The 17,089-nt window shown below is 32.5% G+C and overlaps 4 pseudogenes; all 4 read right to left on the bottom strand.

Annotated features, from left to right (window-relative positions):
* Positions 1–613: 613 nt before the first annotated feature.
* Positions 614–1,268, bottom strand: LOC111776260 (pathogenesis-related protein PR-1 type pseudogene; annotated as a pseudogene).
* A 2,978-nt stretch (positions 1,269–4,246) lies between these two features.
* On the bottom strand, positions 4,247–4,975 carry LOC111776228 (pathogenesis-related protein PRB1-3 pseudogene; annotated as a pseudogene).
* Positions 4,976–7,231: 2,256 nt separating this feature from the next.
* LOC147789297 (pathogenesis-related protein 1 pseudogene) lies at positions 7,232–7,762 on the bottom strand (annotated as a pseudogene).
* An 8,317-nt stretch (positions 7,763–16,079) lies between these two features.
* LOC147789296 (pathogenesis-related protein 1 pseudogene) lies at positions 16,080–16,715 on the bottom strand (annotated as a pseudogene).
* Positions 16,716–17,089: the final 374 nt, after the last annotated feature.

The following is a 17,089-nucleotide window of genomic DNA, read 5'->3' as shown; positions in this document are numbered from 1 at the left end:
GCCCTAGAAAACGCAAAGAGAACAATATCTGCTAGCGGTTGACTTGGAATGCGTTTTATAAAATTTTGAAGGGAAGCCCGAAAGGGAAAACCAAAAAGAACAATATCTACTAACAATCCGGATAAGCCCTAGAAAACACAAAGAGAACAATATTTGCTAGCGGTTGACTTGGAACGCGTTTTATAAAACTTTGAGGGGATGCCCTAGAAAACGCAAAGAGAACAATATCTGCCAGCGGTTGACTTGGAACGCGTTTCATAAAACTTTGAGGGGAAGCCCGAAAGGGAAAACCCAAAGAAAACAATATCTACTAACAATTTTATAAACCCTAGAAAATGCTAGTGGTTGACTTGGAACGCGTTTTATAAAACTTTAAAGGAAAGTCCGAAAGGGAAAACCGAGAACAATATCTACTAACGGTTGACATATTTTATTATAGCATCAAAATGTATCATTTGTTAGAGGAACACGACTCTCCATAATGGTATGATATTGTCCACTTTGAGTATAGGCTCTCATGACATTGCTTTGGGCTTCCTCAGGAGGCCTCATACCAACATAACAATGGAAATAATATTCATTGATTATAAACCCATGATCATTATATTGATCATATAATAAAAACCTTCTCATTTTCATTATTTCATTCATAATAGGAGATGTACCATACATAAAACATTCATAAGAACATAGATCACTAGACCGATCACAACTAAAGTTGCTTTTATTTAGTCACTTTTACTGACTGACCAGTACTTTCATTTGAGTTATAACCATTTTCAGAATGGCCTTTGACCTCTAACATTGCCCGGTGGATCATAGTTGCAAGTGATGAACGTACCACGATTGTTTGTGCATTTCACTTTGGCACATCCAATTCTCACTGACTTTCTCCACACCACTTGAGTATAATGGCCACACACCTTGCCAGCCGCACAAGTATTGGTGCGAGGATTGTAATATTGCCTCTCGGTGACCCACATCCAAACTGCAGCAATGCCTGATAAGTTGTAGCTACTCCATGCAAGATTTTCTCCATATGGTCCGCCTGAGTGCACCAACTTACAATTATGTTTACGTTGGTTGGCATATTGTCGAGCAAATCTAGCTATCCTTTCGTCCCACTTGACTGGCCCGACGCCAACAAGGGCACGGGCTGCATTGTGGGCGTTGACGAAGTCTTGAGGAGAATCTTGAGCGAGAGATGAAGGAAGTATCGCAAAGCTCGAGACATAGAAGAGGAAGAGGGAGAGCTTAAAAAGATCCATTATGGTTAGAAGTTTGGTGTGGAGAAATGGAATGGCTATGGGTGTGATTTATAAGCATGAAGTTGTGGAATATTGTATGAAGGAGATTATTTTAAGTTTGTGGACTATTCAAAAGCGTAGCATACACAACTAAATTCTCCTATCCCACTTGTTGTAATAAAATATGCTAAAAACAAGAAGTTATTAAATAAAGATAAAAAAAATCAATGAATCTCCATGTGCATAAATTTTGAATTTTTAAATTCTCTAATAAATGTCTAATTTATCGTTGTATTGTGAGATCCACATCTGTTGGTGAGGAGAACGAAACACCCTTTATAAGTATGTGGAAACCTTTCCCCCAGTAGACATGTTTTAAAAACGTTGATAGGAAACGCGAAAGGAAAAACCGAAAGAGGACAATATCTTCTGGGGATGGACTTGGGCCGTTACAAATGGTATCAGAGCGGCAATGTGCGAGCGAGGAGGCTGTTCCTCGAATGGGGGTAGACACTGGGCGATGTGCCAATAAAGACGTTGGGCCTCGAAGAGGGAGTGCTTTTGGTGGTGGTCCCACATATACTGGAGAAAGAAACGACTGCCAACGAGGACGCTGGACCCTGAAGGGGGGTAGATTTTGAAATCCCTTATCGATTGGGAGGAGAACGAAACATCACTAATAAGGACGCTGGGCCTCGAAGGGGGGTGGTTTTGGTGGTAGTCCCATATCGATTGGAGAAAGGAACGAGTGTCAACGAGGACGTTGGACCCTGAAGGGGGGTGGATTGTAAGATCCCATATCGGTTGGGAGGAGAACAATACCGGGTGGAAACCTTTCCCTAGCAGATGCGTTTTAAAAACCTTGAGGGGAAGCCCGAAAGGGAAATATACCAAAAACTTTGACGGGAAGCTCGAAAGGGAAATGTTAGAGGTTTTCCTCTGCCATGAACTTAAAAAAAACATAAATTAGAGACTCTCAATTAAAAGATTAAAAAAAAATTAACAGAACATATTTCTTAACCGAACATATTTCTCGATTAAGAGGTCAAATGTTCAAATTCCACCGGATAAATTAAAATGAATATCATACTATATTATTAATTATGTCCCATCTTTTTAAATTTACGTACTTTGTTTGGTTAAAAAACAGGAAGATTTTGACTTATAATTTCTTGATTAAATAAAATAGTTAAAATATAGATAGTTGTTATTAGTTTATTCCTATTACAAATAATGTGTTTTATAAAAATGTGTTTTAAAATAATATAAAAAATATGAATAATTGTTTGTTTATTCTTATATATTTAAAAATAATATAAAATATGTGAGAGTTATTTCAAAGTTTATGTTTATTATAAATAATGTATTTAAAAATATTATAAAATATTAAGAGTTTTTTTATGGAAAAAATTTAACCCATTTATGCTGATTATCTCAATCCGAAAATTTATCTTATGGATTCGAAACATGCATAGAACTTATTGTATTTTAGAAAATTAACCTAATCCAACTCGAAATGCTATCTAACCCAACTCAATTCCTATAATTTGGGAAGGGTCGGTTTTAGTTGTTGTGTTCCATATATACCCATAATGGGAAGGTTGAAAATTTTATTAAATGCATCCGTTTACTAATCAAATCAAGCTCATAGTCACGCACGAGATGATTGGTAGGTTATATGCTATTTTCTGTCTCTTTATTTTACTCATTTAGGGTTTCAAGATGACGTATACTTCAAGCACACAATTGAAGAAGTAGATATGAAGCAACTTGCGAAGACTTCGAAAGTCGAGGTCTTTTCTCAGACGAAAACGAGAGCATATACAATGTTATGGTTAGTCACTTAAAACTCTTCAATGTTCTCTTCATTTCATGTATTTTAATTTTAAGAAGAAAAAAATTTGTTTAGTGAACGTTTGAAATTTAAACGGGTCACAGCTAAAAAGAAAGAAGAACGCTTGCTCATGTCTCCTTTCCAAATTTGTGGCCAAAACACAAATTGGCCACTTATTTGGTGTTAATAATTGAAGGTAGGTTTGTTATCATCAAAACATTAATTAATTAATTAATTTGAGATTAAAGACCAAAAAGCCAACATTTGGGACTTTTTGCTAGGCGATGAGAGCGAAAATTGGAAGTTTGGGTCGAAGTTGAATGGAAAATCGAGAGGGAGAAAGAGGAAGGTAAACCAATTGCTCGGAGTTGAGCAAGGAGTGTTTTTAAGTTTGGTTGAGACAATTTTTAGATCTAAACCAATTGTTCGTATTGTAAAATTTCTAATATTATGATATTATATAGTTTGAGCAACCACTGTTCGTAGTTTGCGTTAACACATTTTTTTAAAATCAATTGTTTAGGTTAGATTCAGCTAAATCTAATTTGAGAAAAGCCAATGAACAAATCCCGTAAAAAGAATTTCATTTATTTGAAAACAACCCGCAAACCATATAAACTAAGTTGGGTTAATCGAGTTTTTTATCCACCTCTATTGAGGGTACGAAGAGATGTCACTTAATTAGCTCAGATAACGTGCATTATAACGTAAGATCAAAACTATAAATACTATATTATAGCGTTAAAAAATGTTATTATATATTTTAGTTTCATAACTATACTGTAGCATCCATTATAGATACTAAAAAAAAGTTATAAAAAGTTTCCGATTTTTACTAAAATGAATTGTCACGACATATACAAAACATTATAAAAAATCTATTAAAAAAAAAAAAGCAAAACCGTGCTGGGAGAATTTCGTCCAACGAAGTTAATTCCTATCATTTAATTTCTAACTTAAATCTAATTAATTAAATGAAATTAATATCAAAGAAAGAAAAAGTAAAACATGACTATTGACCTCTTCCGATGACATCTTCTCCTCGAGATTAGTTAATATTAAATTGATCTTATAATATAAACCTTCTCATTTTCATTATTTCATTAATAATAGTAATATATATATATATATATATATATATATATATATTTATTCACATCACATATAAAGATGTAACACATATAAAGTTCATTGACTATATATATAACATTCATAATAATATGATCAGTAGATAGATCATATCGAAAGTTGTTTTTATTTAGTAACTCTCACGGAGTATATATATATATATGTCATAATAGTATGATCAGCAGATAGATCATATCTAAAGTTGTTTTTATTTAGCAATTTTGATTAACGGATCAGTACTGAATGGCCTTTCACCCGGGATATTACCTGGTGGATCATAGTTGCAAATGATTAATGTACCACGATTGTTTGTGCATATCACTTTAGCACATCCAATTCTCACTGAGTTTCTCCAAACCACTTGAGTGTAATGGCCACACACCCTGTAAGGTGCACAAGTATTGGTGCTAAGATCGTAGAATTGCTTCTCATCAACCCATTCCTGAACTGTAGCCGTGCCTGATAAGTCAGGAAAACCATATGAAATATTTTCCCCAAATGGTCCGTGTGAGTGCACCGCTTCACAGTCATTGATGTGTTTGTTGCCATATTGTTGAGCAAAATTAGCTACTTTTTCATCCCACTGGACCGGCCCAACACCAACTTCAGCACGAGCTTTGTTGTGGGCATCGACATAATCTTGAGGCGAGTCTTGAGCGAAAGACGAGGGGAGCATGGCAATGCTCAAGACATAGAAGAGGAGGAGCAAGAGCTTGAAAAGATCCATTATTTGGAGTTGGTGCGGAGAAAATGGGATGGCAATGGCAGTGATTTATAGGCATGAAGTTATGGAATATTATATTATTATTATTATTATTATTATTATTATTATTATTATTATTATTATTATTATTATTATTATTATTATTATTATTATTATTGTTACTACTATCGTCATTATTATTACTACTATTACTATTATTAGTATTATTATTATTATTACTATTATTAGTATTATTAGAACTTTTTAGATCTAAATTATCCCGTAACCCCAATAAATAACCTGGTCTAGAGTACTTGAATAACTCTAGTATAGTCGTGAAGAATTTTCGTGTAATAATAATAATAATAATCAAATACATATGGATGATATTATATTTGGTTCTATTCATCTTTCTTTATGTGAAGAATTTTCTAAATGTATGCATAACGAGTTTGAGATGAGCAAGAGAAAAACACCAAGGATTTACTCAAAAGGTTCAAGTTCAATAGAGGTAAGATTGCAAAAACTCCAATGAACACATCTACCAAGCTTGACAAGGATGAAAAAGGTAAATGTGTAGATATAAAATCTTATCGAGGTATGATTGGATCTTTACTTTACTTCACTACTAGTAGACTTGATATTATGTTTAGTGTATGTCTTTGTGCTACGTTTCAATTTGTCCTAAGAAATCTCATTTACATGCCATTAAAAGAATATTTAAATATTTGCTTGAGACTATTAATTAAGGATTGTGGTATCCTATAAATGTTGAAATTAAATTGGTAGGATATTTTGATGCAGATTTTGGAGAAGTTTACTTGATCGCAAAACTATTAGTGGAACTTGTCCCTAGTTAATTAGTTTCTTGGTTTAGTAAAAAGCAAAATTCGGTTGCCTTATCTACTACTGAATCAGAATATATGCTCAAATTCTTTGGAGGAAATAAACTCTTTGTGATTTTTGGATTAAAATTTAATAGTGTACCTATCTTGTGATAACACGAGTGCTATTAATTTAACTAAATAATGTATTTAAAAATATTAATCTTAAGAGTTTTTTATGGAAAAAATTTAAACCCTTTTATGCTAATTATCTCAATATATTTTGAATGATTGCTCATTTCTGATAAATCCGAAAATTTATCTTATGAATTTGAAACCGGAATGGAACTTATTCGATTTTAGAAAATTAACCCAATCCAACTCGAAATGCTATCTAATTGGACCCAATTCCTATAATTTGGGAAGGGTCGGTTTTAGTTGTTGTGTTCAATATATACCCTTAATGATAAGGTTGAAAATTTTGTTAAATGCATCCGTTTACTAATAAAATCAAGCTCATAGCGAGGCACGAGATGATCTGTAGTTATATGCTATTTTCTGTCCCTTTATTTTATTCATTTAGGGCTTTAAGATGACGTATACTTCAACCACACAATCGAAGAAGTAGATATGAAGCAACTTGCCAAGACTTCGAAAGTCGAGGTCTTTCTCAATAATATAAAAGGAAAATGAGAGTATATACAATGTTATGAATTAGTCACAACTCTTCAATGTTCTCATCATTCCATGTCTTTTAATTAAAAAAAAAAAAAAAGTGTTTAGTGAACGTTTTAAATTTAAAAAAGATCAAAATTTAAACGGGTCGCCAAGAGATAGATAACAAGAAAGAAGGACGCTTGGCAATGTCTTCCTCCCAAATTTATGGCCAAAACACAAATTGGCCACAATTGCGAGCCGATGAGAGCGAAAATTGGAAGTTTGGGTCGGAGTTGAATGGAAAATCGAGAGGGAGAAGGAGGAAGCTAAACCAATTGCTCGGAGTTGAGCAATGAGTGTTTTTAAGTTGGGCTGAGACAGTTGTTAGACCTAAATCATTTGTTCCTGCTATAAAATTTTTAATATTATGATATTACATACTTTGAGCAAGGACGGTTTGTAATTTGCGTTAAAACATTTTAAATCAATGGTTCACGTTAGATTCAGCTAAATCTAATTTGAGAAAAATCAATGAACAAATCTAGTAAAAAGAATTTCATTTATTTGAAAACAACTCCGTGGAACCTAAGATTTCTAACTCAAATCTAATTAATTAAACCAAATTAATATTATTTTAAAGAGAAAAAAAAAAAAGGAGTAAAATATGACTGTTGACCCTTTCGAATGACATCTTCTCTAGAAGATTAACTATTTACTTTCATTGACTATATATAACATTCATAATAATATGATTAGTAGATAGATCATATCGAAAGTTGTTTTTATTTAGTAACTCCCACGGAGTATATATATATTATGCCATAACAATATGATCAGCAGATAGATCATATCTAAAGTTGTTTTTATTTAGCAATTCTGATTAACGGATCAGTATTGAATGGCCTTTCGCCTGCGATATTATCGGGTGGATTATAGATGCAACAGATGAATATAGTAGGTGTGCATCTAACTTTAGCACATCCAATTCTCAGTGATTTTCTCCAAACCACTTGAGTTGAGTGTAATGGCTACACATCCGGCCAACTACACAAGTATTGGTGCTACGATTATAGAATTGCTTCTCATTGACCCACTCTTCAACTGCAGCAGTGCCTGATAAGTCAGGTTTACCTTGTGCAATATTTTCCCTATATGGTCCCGGTGAGGTCACCAGTTTACAGTTTTTTATGTATTGGTTGGCAACATTAGCTAGCATTTTGTCCCACTGGACCGACCCAACACCAATTTCGGCACGGGCTTTGTTGTGGGCATTGAGAAAGTCTTGAAGTGAGTCTTGAGCGAGAGACAAGGGAAGCATGGCAAAGCTCAGGACATAGAATAGGAGGAGTGAGAGGTTGAAAAGATCCATTATTTGGAGTTGGTGTGGAGAAAATGGGATGGGTATGGCAGTGATTTATAGGCATGAAGTTGTGGAATATTATACGAACAAGGAGATTATTTTAGGATTGTGGATGTTGGATGATGGAAGTCCCACATCGACTAATTTAGGGAATGATCATGGGTTTATAAGTGAGGAATATGCTCAAAGTGGATAATATCATATCATTGTGGAGAGTCGTGTTCGTCTAACAGTGGATTGTCCAAAATATTATTATTATTATTATTTAATAATAATAATAATAATAATAATAATAATAATAATAATAATAATAATAATAATAATAATAATAATAATAATAATAATAATAATAATAATAATAATAATAATAATAATAATAATAATAATAATAATAATAATAATAATAATAATAATAATAATAATAATAATAATAATAATAATAATAATAATAATAATAATAATAATAATAATAATAATAATAATTTAATTTAATTTAATTTAATTTAATTTAATTTAATTTAATTTAATTTAATTTAATTTAACCATTTGGAAGAATAGAACTTTTAGATCTAAATTATCCAATAACCCAAAAAAAAATTAAGAATCCACTTAAGATTTTTTTGGAACAGACTACCTAGACTACCTTGATAATTAAGGTTTTTAAACTCTGATTCGAATGACTTCACAAAATAACCTGATCAAGACTACTTGAATAATTCTAGTATAGTCGTGACATCTTTAAATGACATCACTATAAAGGAAAAAGGAAAAGGTAAAATATGACTATTGACCTCTTTAAATGACATCTCTGACGTGTGAGAGGATGGTGGAGAGATGAAATTAGTTATTATTAATCGTTACGTCACTTCTCATGAAATTATATTAATGTATTTATTAGGGAAGGGATTAGAGTATTTCCTAATTTTGATAAGGATCAACATATATGGTATATTAAGCATGCCACATTATAACATGTGTCATAACATCTCATAATCATATCATCCCATCGACATATCATAATCATATTATTTCATAAACATATAAGAGTCATATCATTTCATAACCATAGTATAGTCTCTATTTGAGCCATCAGACACTTTGAATTCGTAATGTTTATATATATATAAATAAAGTATCTAAAAATTGAATACTCTAGCAATCTAAGCTTTCTTTCTCTATTTGTTTCCATTTCTTTTTTTTTTTTATCTCTACTCACAAGTTTTTTTTTTTTTCTTTTTAATTTTCAAAATTTTTACTTTTTCTTTAAAAATGGGTACGGATTTCCCAAAATTAAAAAAAAAAAAAAAATCTTATAATTCTTGTTATTTAATTTCTAACTCAAAGCTAATTAATTGGAACGAATTAATATAATTTGACAAAATTCAAGTCACATGTACTTCTATTTCAGATAAAGGCAAGAAATCCCATAGGGTTGACAACGGTATCATAATTCGAGACCATCACACATGCATAAGATAGTTGCATTTATTTTGTTAGATTTCGACTAGAATATGATGTTTTTAATTTAAATGTTTATTTATTTCATTTAGTAGCTCATTGTGTCGTTTTAAAGAAGTTTTTGAACACGTGAGTTCATGACAGTGTTTTAAGAAGAAATTTATGTTTTTTTTTAAGAAGTTTAGACATTTATTTCCGCTTATAAATGATATACGCTATTATGATAGTAGCGACTCTAGATAAGTAGAAATTTAGAGTCGTTACATCATCTCAAGTGATGCGGGTCTACAAAGTGTCGATCATTAGTTGACAATGATATGGGGTCTCTCCCCGATGGTTTATCGTACTATATCTTTAATATTAGGGGTAGCTAGTAACTCTTAACAGTGAACTTAGGGTTTTCATATGTACTTATGATGAATATGAGTTGGTAGTGATAAGGTCGTGCCCTAAGATGATTATATGCGATGAGAAGTTTACGTAGGGGGGTGATTAAGAAATCTCGAACTATCTTTTAGACATGATTTAAACCTTCGTATTTTCATTATTTTATTAATAATAGGAAGATATACCATATCTAAAACATTCATAAGGGCATAGATCACAACTAAAGTTGTTTTTATTTAGTAACTATGACCGGTACTATTATTTTAGTTATAATCATTCTCAGTGTAACGATCCAAAAAAAAAGAATAATAATAATAATAATAATAATAATCATAATAATAATTAAAACAATATTTTCCCTAAACTACTTTCTACTAACCCCTTCCTCTCCCAACTATCTCTCCTCAACCAACTTATCAGTCAAAATCTTAAATCAGAATACACTATTCATCCGTGGTTCTACCATGAAAAAAAAAAAGAAAAAGAAAAAGAAAAAAATACCAACAACCAGATTTACAACGGAGCGGTAGATTTAATTATTGGAGAGAGATCTTGCTTTCTTATTACGGTAAGTCATATTTCATATCTCTTTTTCATTTATCATTTCCTTTTCGTTTGTCTAATTATTCAGAATCAGATCTCTTTTCCCTACCCATCTATTTAGATTTTGGCTATCAGGTTATAGAAAATTAACTATAACCGAGGCTAATATCTGTCAATAGAATAAATATATATATATATATACAGAACAGAGATAAAAAATGGAAGATAAGAAGTAAATACAGAATAGAGAGGAAAGAAAAGATTTGGTTTAAAAAAAATTAACAAATAAGAAAGAAAACATTTAGGAAGAAAATTTATATGTGATATCTGTGAATTTGAATGATAACAGAATTAAAAGAAGAAAAAGAAAAAAAACGAGACAAAGGAAAGTTTTGGAAAGAAGAATTAATTAGAATACAGAGGAAAAATACAGAGAGCAGATATATATATATATATATATATATATATATATAGATAGGAGGCCAAATACGGTAAATAAAATCAAAAGGAAAGAGAGACAGGAAGAAATGCAGAGACAGAACTAAATGAGAGAGTACAGAGAAGACATACAGAAAAAAAAAGATAATAAGCAGAACTAAAAGAGAGAGTACATAGAAAACATACAGAAAAAAAATAATAAGGAGAGCAAGACAGAAATAAAATAGAAAATACAGAGAAGCCAAAATACAAAATCAAAAGAAAAAAAAATAGAGAGAAAAAGAAAAAAAAAAAAATAGAGAGAGAAAGAGAAAAATAAAAGAGAAGAGTTGGGAGTAAGAATGGATCCGATTGACTAATAATATGATTAATAAGAATTGATGATAAATTGGTCAAGAATATGTCTTGAACAAAAATTGAGAGAAAAAGCAGAGTATAGGAAGAATATCATAAGACACGAAAGTAGTCACTCGAAATAAAAAATAGAAAATGAAATCTTAATATAAATAGAATATATATATAATATGTATATATATTTAGATGTATATTATAACGTTCCATGACTTTATCCATGCAAAGCCTTTAATGCTAGCATGAAGTTTAGCACATGAACCATTGTTAGAGTTAGAGAATTGAACATGAAATTGATGCCATGGATTCATATAGGTTGGCTTGGATACAAAGGGAAAAATTTGGATACAAAGGGAAAAATCGAACTTTGATTAAGGATAAATTGGTGACACCCATATAAACTAACCAGGTAAGTGACCTTACTATAGGATAGGCTAAAAATTGTATGAGTTACGATGATGTATGAACTATGTCGTACGATGCAGTATATGAGTTGAGTTATGATGATGTGTGAGTTACGATACTTGATCGTGTGCTCAGTATATATATATTTTGATGAATGTCGTACTTGATATGTTTGATGCACTTTGTGGCAATATGATGAGTATGATGATTGCGTGACGTTTACCTTAATATGATGATGTTTTCCATATTAAGCATGCTATATGATGATGAGTGCCATATTGCATCATGTCGTTAGATTGACATAGGACACAACCCTAAGAGCGTGAAAATGATATGAATATAAATATCCACGAGTATGTGTTACCTAGAGTAACAAAGAGATGAGACTAGGGGGTTGTGTCAGAAGAGACATTATGATGGATTTAGAGGGACCTCATGCATATTGTATGTTCATAAGCATAGGGCTACTTCCCCTAGAGATGATGAGTGCAGACGCGCACCGTATGATGAGCGCGAATGCGCACAAGTGCGAACGCACACAGATGAGGGTGTTCATGAGGCGCATGACACTATGGGGTTCCGCTGACCTCCGGACGTCGCTACAGATTAGCTTGACAAGAGAGTCTAGGGGGTGTGCGAGCGTCCTGGGGATTCACACTCGCATGTATGAGTCGTGTGTAGGGAAGTACTACACACCCAATTTGTCCGAGATTGGAGGCCACCCCTAAGATGATTAGAGATAGGTCCCTAAATCATGATTGCATGTGTTTGCATATGCATGGCCCCTATAGTGGGGCCACTTACTGAGTATTCTTTGAAATACTCAGGTCGTGTGCCACATTATTTTTCAGGTAAAGGCAAGGCGCACTTGTACGGAGGACGGTGGCACCGCGATCAGAGACTGTGGCACGTGCATAGGGTAGACTCATTTTTTAAATTCTTAGTTTATAGATTGTTTTGCACTCCATTGTTTTAAATTATTTTGTATTTGTTTTTATTTTCTCTAAATTTTAGTATTTTGTATTTAAACACGTAAGACCATGGTTGTGTTTTCTAGAGAAGAAGTTGTTTTAAACGTTTTTCGAAGTTTACGTTATAAATGATGTTCATGTAAGAGTTATATTTCCGCTTTATAGATGAGCATGAGACGTTAGTGGCGACTCTAGACATGTGAAAATTTAGGGTCGTTACACTCAGAATAGCCTTTGGCCTCTGACATTGCCTAGTGGATCATAGTTGTAAGTGATGAACCTACCATGATTGTTTGTGCGTTGCAAGTGATGAACCTACCATGATTGTTTGTGCATCTCTTTTTGACACATCCAATTCTCACTAACTTTCTCCACACCACTTGAGTGTAAGTACCACACACCTTGCCAGCTGCACAAATATTGATGCGAGGATTGTAATACTGCTTCTCAGTGACCCACATCCAAACTGCAGCAATGCCTGATAAGTTGTAGCTGCTCCATGCAATATTTTCTCGATATGGTCCGCTTGAGTGCACCAACTTGCGCTGGTTGGCATATTGTCGAGCAAATCTAGTTACCCTTTCGTCCCACTTGATCGGCATGTTGGGTTTTATGTCTTAAAGCTCATAGTTTTTAAACAAAAACATATTTTATTTTCAATAAAGTTATTATTGATATTTATTCCGTAATGATTGTTATTGAATAAAGTGAATTTTACGATCATTAATCTAAATTCAATAAACTAAGAATACTCTGGCTATAGTATGATTACTTAAACTATATGTAGAGACATAAGAGTGGATCAAGTTCAAGTATATAGTCAAAATGATCTATAGTACAGGGATAAGGTGAGTACCTTATCCTGGGACACTATGTATGTGGCCCACTTTTGTTATGATATAAACAATGTGATCACTAAATTGTACATGTGGAGACATGTGAGTAGGGGCATCCTATGCAATGAGTATTGCATAAGATCAGACCATGAAGAAAATCACTTTCACTTTACAATGTCATTTACTATTGAGACTGATTTTTTCACTCGATGACCTAGGTAGCTCGACCTTAATCTGAGCTAAATATGAACTCCTGTTTATTCAAAATTATCCTTAGATTTTCATTGGGGAGAGTGACCCGAGTTCGCCGACTCAATAAGCTTCCCAATTCAAGGGTAAGACTGGGTGAATAGCTGGGGACATAGGGTGCAAGATAGAATTCACTCCTATCCGCTTTTAGGGATAGTAGAGAGGTTGTTCCTTTAAGTACTGACTTCAGGTCTGGAATAAGGGGCCCCACCCTCTCATTGGCCCGAGAGGGATTCAATTTGGTGGTTGGACTACAAACCAATTGTTCATTAGAGAATCAGTGGGAGTTAAGGAACAAGAAGTAACTTTAGGTGTAAAAATGGTAAATTGACCCAACTCTAGTTACAAAGCCAGATAGAAGATGGGGTAGACACAAGGCGGTGTGTCAATAAGGACACTGGGGCCCAAATGGGGGTGATTTTGGTGGTGGTCTCATAGCGATTTGAGAAAGGAATGAGTGCCAGCGAAGATGTTGGACCCTAAAGGGGGGTGGATTGTTTGATCCCATATGGGTTGGGAGGAGAACGAAACATCGCCAATTAGGACGCTGGGCCCGAAGGGGGGTGGTTTTGGTGGTAGTCCCACATCAATAGAAGAAGGGAACAAGTGCCAACCAGGACACTAGACCCTGAAGGGGATGGATTGTTTGAATCCCATCGGTTGGGGAGGAGAACGAAACACCGTTTTTAAGGGTGTGAAAACCTTTCTCTAGTAGACACATGTTAAAAGTCTTGAGGGGAAACTCGAAAGAGAAAGATTAGAAGTTTTCCTCCGCCATTGTATCCGAACTTAAAAAAAAACATAAATTAGAGACTCAAATAAAAGATTAGAAAAAAAAAATTAACAGATCAAGAGGTCAAAGCATAAATGAAAATAAATATCATACTATTATTATTAATTAAAATAGTTAAAATATGATTAGGCTATAGTCTCTATTTTATTTTATTAGATAGTTTATCAAATTTCAAGCGTTTAAAATTAATATAAAAATTATAGATAGTTGTTATTAGTTTATTTCTATTGCAAATGAATAATGGTTTGATTATGGAAAAAATTTAAACCCATGCATGATTTCATATATACCCAATTACAACTGCGGCAAAAACACATTTATGCTCGTTATCTCAATATATTTTATATGATTGCTCATTTCGGGTCCGTAGTACTATTTGGAGAGTCAATAAGTTAATTTTTGTCAACGTATATTTGTCCGGTTGTCTACCTAAACCTGAGGCTGTCGATCTGAAAATTTATCCTATGAATTTGAAACTTGAACCTAACTTATTTCATTTTAGAAAATTAACTCAATCCAACTCAAAATGCTATCTAACCCAACTCGACCCCTATAATTTAGGAAGGGTCGATTGTTGTGTTCAATATACACCTCTAATAACATAATCGAACCCAACTTAGTTGTTAAATGTATCGCTTTACTAATCAAATCAATCTCATACTCAGACACCGAGATGATTCTATTTTTTGCCCCTTTATTTTACTCATTTAGAGCTTCAAGATGACGTAAGATACACCATATACAATGTTTTCATCATGTCATGTCTTTTATTTTTAAGGAAAAAGAAGTGTTTTATTGAACTTTTTAAATTGAAAAAATATCGACTTGCCCGATAGGTAAAAAGAAATAAGGACGCTTGATCATGTCTCCTTCTCAAATTTGTGGCCAAAACACAAATTGGCCACAAATTTGGGACTTTTTGCGAGGCGATGAGAGCGAAGATTGGAAGTTTGGGTCGGAGTAGAATGGAAAATCAAGTGGGAGAAGGAGGCAGATAAACCAATTGCTCGTGTTGAGCAAGGAGTGTTTTTAAGTTGGATTGAGACAGTTTTGAGACCTAAACCAATTGCTCGTGTTGTAAAATTTCTACAAATATTATGATGTTGTATAATGTGAGACTGTTCCCACTTTTAGTTAAGACCTTTTTTTAAACTCATTGTTTCGATCAACAAAATTTTCATTTATTTGAAAATAACCGGCAAGCCATATAAATTAAGTTGGGTTAATCGAGTTTTTTAGCCACCTCTATTGAGGGTATGGAGAGATGTCACTTAGTTAGCTCAGGTAACGTGCATTATAACATAAGATCAAAACTATAAATACTATATTATAGCGTTAAAAAATGTTATTATATATTTTAGTTTCATATCTTTACCGTAGCATCCATTATAGATATATATATATATATATATATATAAAAAGTTTCAGATTTTTAATAAAATGAGCTATCACGACATATAAAAAAAAAAACATTATAAAAAGTCTATAAAAAAAGCAGAACCGTAGAATTCTGTCCAACGAAATTAATTCTTGTCATTTAATTTCTAACTCAAATCTAATTAATTAAACGAAATTAATATCATTCAATAAGAGAAAGAAAAAATAAAATATTAGCTTTTTGATTGGCACGTTTATAATATTATATATAAGTATAATTATAGCATCAAAATGTATCCTTTATATTTTAATATCTTTAGAACTTAATATTAAATTATCTTATAATATAAACCTTCTCATTTTCATTATTTCATTAATAATAGTAATACATAATATATATATATATAATATGGTTTTATTTACCAACTTTCATTTATATATATAACATTCATAATAATATGATTGGTAGAGGATCACATCTAAATACATTCATAATAATATGATTAGTAGATAGATCATATCGAAAGTTGTTTTTATTTAGTAACTCTCACGGAGTATATATATATATATATATATATATATGTCATAATAGTATGATCAGCAGATAGATCATATCTAAAGTTGTTTTTATTTAGCGATTTTGATTAACAGATCAGTACTGAATGGTCTTTCGCCTGGGATATTACCTGGTGGATCATAGTTGCAAGTGATGAATGTACCAAGATTGTTCGTGCATCTAACTTTAGCACATCCAATTCTCACTGAGTTTCTCCAAACCACTTGAGTGTAATGACCACACAGCGTGTGAGGTGCACAAGTATTGGTGCGAGGATTGTAGAATTGCTTCTCATTGACCCAATCCTGAACTGCAGCAGTGCCTGATAAGTCAGGAAAACCATATGAAATATTTTCCCCAAATGGTCCGTTTGAGTGCTTCAGTTCACAGTCATTGATGCGTTTGTTGGCATATTGTCGAGCAAAATTAGCTACCCTTTCGTCCCACTGGACCGGCCCGACACCAACTTCGGCACGAGCTTTGTTATGGGCATCGACATAGTCTTGAGGCGAGTCTTGAGCGAGAGACGAGGGAAGCATGGCAAAGCTAAGGACATACAAGAGGAGGAGGGAGAGCCTGAAAAGATCCATTATTTGGAATTGGTGTGGAGAAAATGGGATGGCAATGGCAGTGATTTATAGGCATGAAGTAGAGATTATTTTAGGATTGTGGATTATTCAAAATATTATTAACAATTAAGATATTATTACTATTATTACTATTATTACTATTATTATTATTATTATTATTATTTTTTTATTACAATTATTATTATTATTATTATTATTATTATTATTTCTATTATTATTATTATTATTATTATTATTATTATTATTTCTATTATTATTATTATTATTATTATTATTATTATTATTATTATTATTATTATTATTATTATTATTATTATTATTATTATTATTATTATTAATTTAACAACATGGTCGAAGAACAGAACTTAAGAACGTTAAGGCT

The sequence above is a fragment of the Cucurbita pepo genome, chromosome 15 (genome assembly GCF_057944985.1).
Source record: "Cucurbita pepo subsp. pepo isolate OVF chromosome 15, ASM5794498v1, whole genome shotgun sequence".
NCBI lineage: Eukaryota > Viridiplantae > Streptophyta > Magnoliopsida > Cucurbitales > Cucurbitaceae > Cucurbita > Cucurbita pepo.
This window is presented reverse-complemented; position numbering and strand designations above follow the sequence as displayed.